Source organism: Chionomys nivalis, unplaced genomic scaffold, assembly GCF_950005125.1.
Source record: "Chionomys nivalis unplaced genomic scaffold, mChiNiv1.1 scaffold_28, whole genome shotgun sequence".
Taxonomy (NCBI): Eukaryota; Metazoa; Chordata; class Mammalia; order Rodentia; family Cricetidae; genus Chionomys; species Chionomys nivalis.
In genome coordinates this window covers 2,549,636-2,557,500 of record NW_026646922.1, presented here as the reverse complement: position 1 = coordinate 2,557,500, position 7,865 = coordinate 2,549,636, and positions in this window count along the sequence as shown.

The following is a 7,865-nucleotide window of genomic DNA, read 5'->3' as shown; positions in this document are numbered from 1 at the left end:
TATTCCTCAGCACCAAAACATGGACGCCTGATAGTCCAATGACCTGTGGACAAAATGGCGAATGTGGGGTGTAGTGTGGTATCGAGTAGAACACAGGAGACCCTGCAGGCAAAGCTGAAGGTTCATTTGCTCCCTTCGGGGGTCCTTGAGGCCTGTCTGGCAGGCATGCACTCACCACTCTGAGTGGGTAGCCTTAGTGTAGGAGCATGAAACTGTTCCTCAGCAAAGGACCTTGCAGACAAGGCAGGCTTGGGGATGATCGTGGGTAGGAAAGAAAGTCCTGCAGCACGAGCTGGGGGAGGGGGTTTGTCCTCTATTCCAGGACAGTCAGCCCCTGGATAGCACACACTCACCCATCCAGATGGAATTTCTCAGCACCTATACAGGGATGCCTGGTAGCCCAATGAGCCAGGGACTATAGGGAGAATGTTACAGAGAGGGCGGTGCTCAATAAAGCACAGGAGACCCTGCAGCCCCAAGCTGAATGTTCCTGTGGTCCCTTGTTTGGAACCTTCTGGCCTGCCTGGTAGGCAGGCACTCACTGCTCTGGGTGGGTAACCTTAGTGTAGGAACGGGAAAACTGTTCTTGAGGAGAGAACTTAAGAGACAGCAAGGCAGGCTTCTGGGGGGTAGATGGGGGCTGGGTCATGTGTAAAAAAGGGGCCCTGCAGCAGGAGCTGGGGGAGGGTGATTTGTGCTCTCTTCCAGGAGAGTCAGCACCTAAATTGCACACCCTAACCCATCCAGAAGGAACTCCTCAGCACCTAAACAGGGACGCCTGGTAGCCCATGAGCAGGCAAAAAAGGAAACAAGCCTACTTGATTGTAAAGCATAATTTTTTAATTGTGTTCTTGGATTCTGTATGACGAAATTTTATTGAGTATTTTTGCATCAATGTTAATGAGTGGTATTGGTCTGTAATTCTCTTTCCTGTTTTGGTCATTGTGTGGTTTTGGAATCAGAGTGACTGTCAATTCAAAAAAAGTGTTTGGGAATGACTCTCTGATTCTATTATGTGCAACACATTAAGGAGTATAGGTATCAGCTTTTCCCAGAAGTTCTGATAAAATTCAGCATTGAAATCATCTGCTCCTGAGCTTTATTAGCTTGGGAGCTTTTTTATGACCGCTTCTATTTCCTCATGACTTATAGGTCTATTTAAATTGGTCACCTGTTCTTGATTTAACTTTGGTAAATGGTACTTATCGAAAAATATGTCAATTTCTTTTATTTTTCCAACTTTATGGCATACAAGCTTTTGTAAAATGACCTAATGATTCTCTGAATTTCCTCAGTGTCTGTTGTTAAGTCTCCTTTTTCATTCCTGATCTTGTCAATTTGGGTATAATATCTGTACCTTTTGTTTAGTTTGAAAAATTGTTTGTCAATCTTGTTGACTTTCTAAAAGAACCTGCTCATTGTTTCATTGATTCCTTGAATTGTTCACTGTGTTCCTATTTTATTGATTTCAGCCTTCTGGTTGATTATTTCTGGTCTTCTACTACTCCTGGGTGAGTGTGCTTCTTTTTTTCTAGAGTTTTCAGCTGTGTTGTTAAGGCTCTAATGTGAGCTTTCTCCATTTTTTAATGTGTGCAATAAAAGCTATGAACATTCTTCTTAGCACTGCTTTCATTGCTTCCCATAGGATTGTTTATGGTGTGTCTTAATTTTCATTGAATTTAAGGAAGACATTAATTTCTTTCTTTATTTCTTCCCTGACCCTGTTGTGGTCAATAGTTGACTGTTCAGCTTCCATAAGTTTTAGGCTTTCTTGGGGTATAACTATGTTTAAATTCTTACTTTACTCCATGGTGATCTGATAAGACACAGGAGGATACTAATTTTTTTTATATCTAAGGAAGTTTGCTTTGTTACATAGTATGTGAATTGAATACATTGATATAAGTGATATTAAAGACCAGTGATTGTTAACTCTGGTTATTTTTTTTTCATTTTGGTGTTAGAGTATTTTGTTACCTCTTTTTGTGTTGTATTTGTAAAGATTTGCTAGATGTCTGAGTTATTTGGGCGTTGTTGGATTTCTTCGGTTGTAATATTCCCTCCATTTCTTTTAGTTATGCTGTCTTTATGACTACATATTATTTAAATTTGTTTTTGTCCTGGAATGTTTGACTTTACCTTGATGGTGAACTAAACCTTGGCTGGGTATAGTAGTCTGGCCTTGAATCCATGGTCTCTTACTTTCTGTAGCAATCTATCCAAAAACTCCTGGCTTTCATTGTTTCTATAGACATGTCAGATGAATTCTAAAAGGTTTATATTTATAATTTACTTGAGAGTTACCTTTGTAGCTTTTAATATTCTTTCTTTATATTCTATGTATTGTGTTTGATTATTATAATGTGAGGGTTTTTTTTGATTCATTCTATTCAGTATTCTGTATGCTTCTTGAACTATTATAAGAATATCCTTTTTTGAAGTTCATTGAATATATTTTTGGGCCTTTGAACTGCAATTTATCTTCTTCTTCTACCCCTATTATTTTTATGTTGGGTCTCTTTATTATGTCCCTGATTTCCTGGATGATTTGTGATTAGATATTTTTAAATATGCTGTTTTCGTTGAACAGTGTGTTTATTTTCTCTATAGTGTCTTCAGCATCTGAGATAGTTTCTTCTATCTTTTGTATTCTGTTGGTTATGCTTGTTTTCTCTGTAATCTCTGTTTGTTTACCTAGATTTTCCATATCCAGGTGGCCCTTGTTTCTTGTTTTCTTCATTACCTTCATTTTAGTTTTCAAGTCTTGACCTGTTTCCATTATCTGTTTGATTGTTTTTTCTTGGTTTCCTAGGGTATCTTTTCGGAATCATTTCTTCAAACTTTTTGTTATTCTTCTCATCCATTTCTTTAACGGAGTTTTTCACATCCTGTTTAAGGGACTCTATCATTTTCATAATGTCTATTTTTTCTATTTATTCTGCATAAGTGTGTTCCCGTCTTCCTGTTGTACGTTTATTGGATTCTGGTGTAATCATGCTTTTCATGTTGGTGGAGGAAATTGTCTTCTCATTTCTTCCTTCCATTCCTTCTAATGGATCTTCTGGTACAGAATCAAAGCCACTTGCTTTCCAGGGACATCTCAGAAAAATGGACTAGCTTGCTGTTTCCAAACTGAGTGAAACAAAGAAAATCCTGCCCGGTTGCACTCACCACACCATCCCAGAGCCTCAGCCCTCAAACAGTCTGAGCAAGGGTATCTTATGGCCTCACAGAAGGGAATGTGTTCCTGGGAGCAAGCTGGGATGGAATCGGATAAGAGAGGAAGTAACTGGGGAGAGAAGCTCCTGCAGAATGACCACAAAGTTTAGGGCGTTTGGGGGTGTCTGTGCTCCATTAATAGCATCGGCCAACCATTCAGGAACACACTCAACTTGCTGCTGGATCTATTCTTCACAATCAGGACCACCTTCTATTCAGGGAACTCACAGATAAGAGGACTAGCTTGCTGCTTGAAGATCAGTGAAACAAACAAAATTCCTTCCTGGCTGTCCTCACCTCCTGACTTTATTTCTTTTCCTATCTAAATAACAAGGCATATGAAAGAATATACAATAATGTGACTTGCTTGTTTTGGCAAGGGTCATTCATTACATGAATTCAGACTTGTTCTCTATTGTCATTTGATTGGAACATATCAGTACACTCTAGTGAGCCTTGAATTGACAACTAAAAGGCAGAGAAGCATTTCTATGTTGAAGCATACTCAATACAAAGCATAAAATTATGGATAGGGCAGAACGGGATGCAGAGAAATGTAACCTTAACTCCTGAGCACATAACTGTGAAAGAAGATTATAAGAAAATGCTTTACACTAAGTATCAAGATCACTAAAATTTGTACCCAAATTTTTCATTTGGTGTACATGCACTACACAAAAAGAACACTGCATATGCCAGACAGAGATCTCATGTAAGGGAAAAACAAATTTTTAATTTATTTATTACTTTAAAACAATCTATTTTATATACTAGTCCCAGTTCTTACTTCCTCTGTTTCGTACACTCCCCCCAACTTATACCCTCCCAAACTCCCATCCACTGCTCAGAGATGGAAAGTCTTCTCATGGAAAGTCAGCAAAGTCTGATACATCACTTTGATGCAGGATCAAGTCCCTCTCCCCTTATCTAGTGTGAGCATGATAGCCATCCCTCCAAAGTAAATGGGGTTGAAAAAACGAATTCAAGAAATAGGATTACATACCAGTCTTACTGCCAGTGGACCCACAGTCTGCCCAAACCATATACATGTCAGTCACATTCAGACAACCTAGTTTTGTTCAATGTGGTATTCTCAGATGTCATCCCCGAGTCTGGAAGCTCCCACTAGCTCAGGTAAGCTGTCTCTGTGGGTTACCCCACCGTGGTCTTGACTCCATTGCCTGTATACTCTCTTATGCCTCTCTTCAACTGGACCTCAGTAGCTTCGCTCACTGTTTAGCTAGGGATCTTAGCATCTTTTTCCATCAGTGGTTGAATAAAACTTCTATGATGATATTAGAGTGGTCAAGAATGTGATTACAGATGCAGGCCAGTTCAAAACCCTCTCCACTAGTACTAGAATTTTTATCTGGGACTGTTTTTATGGATTACTGAGAATTTTTCTGGCAGCAGTTTTGTCTCTAAGCTTAGTATTGCTTTCGATATCAAGATATTTTCAGGGCAGATGCACGTGCCGGGGGAGACCAGTGGGCAGATGCACGCTGCGGGCGGAGACCAGCGGGCAGATGTGGCAGAGACAGCTATGCAGACGCGGCAGGAGACTGGCACGCAGACATGGTGGAGACCTGCAGGCAGAAGCGGCAGTGACAGGTGCGCAGATGCGGCGGAGACCGGCAGAGGTGGGATAGTCTAAACATGAAACAGTGAAGCCCACACTGAGAGCAGATCGCCCCACTACTATTAAATCAAGTAGGTTTCTTGGGGCCTAACCTGCAGATTGGGAGGCCTTGTATTGACAAGATCCACTGGCCTGCCCTGAAGACACTCCTGGGTGGGGAGAGTGTTCTTGGCCCACGGTGGGTCACAGGAAATGTAGCAGGGGCATTCCAAGACCCCCTTGACCCCTCTGCTGGTACCTTCTGCTGGGGCTGCCCTTCCTCTGCTGTGACCTCTCTCCCCCTGGCCCAGCTTGTGCCCAGGGGACGACGTCACTCTCCCTCCCTTACGCAGGGCCATGGGATTACCCAGTTTAGCTTATTTGGGCTCTGGGTCAGGAGCTCAGGACAAAGGGCAGTGGGAGATTCTCTGTTTTGGTGGCTGGCCCACAGAGTGGTAGGCCTTTTGTTGGTGAGATCCCTGGCAAACGGGGAGCCTGGCCCTGTTCCTGAAGACCCTTCTGAGTGGTGAGAAGGATCTTTGCCCGTGGTGGGAGACAGGAAACGGAGCAAGGGCATTTTGTAAGTGAGGCCACTGGCCCAAAAGGGAACCTGATCCTGCTTTAAAAGACCCATTAGATAGCATTGATAGGAGGAGATGGGCAGGCACCAAAGCAAGAATTCACCCAACAATCTGAAAACAACATGAAAACACAAGAACCCAATGATATTATATCAGAAGGACTTGAACACCCTGAAAGAGAAGTAGTGGAAAAATTGACTTTGTGAAAGCAATAGAGTCCCTTAAACTACATGTAAAAAATGCCTTTAGAGAAATGGATGAGAAATATAACAAAAGGTTTGAAGAAATGGGTAAATACGTGAATGATACCCTGGGAAACCAAGAAAAAACGATCAAACAAGTAATGGAAACAGTTCAAGAATTGAAAACTGAAATGGAAGCTAGGAAGAAAACACAAACTGAGGACCAGCTCGGTATGGAAAATCTAGGTCAACCAGCAGAGACTGGTGGGAATGCAAACTTGTGCAACCACTTTGGAAAGCAGTGTGGCGGTTTCTCAGGAAAGTCGAGTTCAACCTACCTTTTGACCCAGCAATACCACTATTGGGAATATACCCAAGAGATGCCCAAATATACAACAAAAGTATATGCTCAACTATGTTCATAGCAGCATTGTTGTAATTGCCAGAACCTGGAAACAACCTACATGTCCTTCAATGGAAGAATGGATGAAGAAAGTATGGAATATATACATATTAGAGTACTACTCAGCAGTAAAAAAAAATGACTTCTTGAATTTTGCATACAAATGGACAGAAATTGAAAACACTATCCTGAGTGAGGTAAGCCAGACCCAAAAAGAGGAATATGGGATGTACTCACTCATATTTGGTTTCTAGCCATAAATAAAGGACATTGAGAATAAAATTCGTGACTCTAGAGAAGCTAAATAAGAAGGTGAACCCAAAGAAAAACATATAAGCATCCCCCTGAATATTAACCTTCATCAGGCGATGAAAGAAGACAGAGACAGAGACCAACATTGGAGCACTGGACTGAAGTCTCACGATCCAAAGGAGGAGCAGAAGGAGAGTGAGCACGAGCAAGGAACTCAGGACCGCGAGGGGTGCACCCCCACACTTAGGCAATGGGGATGATCTATTGGGAACTCACCAAGGCCAGCTGGCCGGGGACTGAAAAAGCATGGGACAAAACCGGTCTCGCTGAACATAATGGACAATGAGGACTACTGAGAACTGAAGATCAATGGCAATGGGTTCTTGATCCTATTGCACGTAATGGCTTTGTGGGAGCCCAGGTAGTTTGGATGCTCACCTTAATAGACCTGGATGGAGGTGGGTGGTCCTTGGACCTCCCACAGGGCAGAGAAACCTGCTTGCTCTTTGGGCTGAGGAGGAAGGAAGACTTGATGGGGGAGGGGGAGGGAATGGGAGGTGGTGGCGGGGAAGAGGCAGAAATCTTTAATAATTAAATTAATTAATTAATAATAAAAATCAGCAAAAAAAAAGAAAAAAAAATATCAAGCATAATCAATAGAATACAAGAGATGAAGAAAGAATCTCAGATTCTGAGGACACCATAGAGAAAGTAAATGCACTGATCAAAGTAAACAGCAAAGTCAACAAATTCTCATCACAAAACATTCAGGAATTATGGGACACAATAAAAAGACCAAACCTAAGAATAATACATATAGAAGAAGGAGAAGAGTCACAACTCAAAGGCACAGAACATATTTTTAACAAAATTCTGGAAGAAAACTTTCCCAACCTAAAGAAAGATATTCCTTTGAATATTCAAGAAGCATCCAAAACACCAAACAGACTGGATCAAAGAAAAACATCCCCTCACCATATAGTATTCAAAACAAAAATATAGTGATTAAATAAAGAATATTAAGAGCTGCAAAGGAAAAAGGGCAAGTAACTTATAAAGGTAATCCGATCAGACTTACACCTGACTTCTCTATGGAAACCATGAAAGCCAGAAGGTCCTGGATAGAGGAACTGCAGAAACTAAGAGACCACGGATGCAAACCCAAACTACTAGACCCAGCCAAGCTATCATTCACTATCAATGGAGAAAAAAAGACATTCCAGGTAAGAACAAATTTAAACAATACATAGCCACAAATCCAGCCCTGCAGAAAGTAATAGAAGAAAAATCATAACCCAAGGAATCCAACATTGCTAACACTGCCTACAATAACTCAGGCATCTAGCAACCCTTCAACAGCACAACTCAAAGAAAGGAGACACACAAACTCTACCACCACAAACAATAAGAATAACTGGAGCAAACAACCACTGGTCATTAATATCACTTAATATGAATGGTCTCAATTCACCTATAAAAAGGCACAGACTTAGATGTTGGAGACAAAAACAGGATCCAACATTCTGCTGTTTGCAAGAAACACATCTCAACCACAAAGACAGGAACCTACTTAGAGTAAAGGGTTGGGAAAATCTTTTTCAAGCAAATGG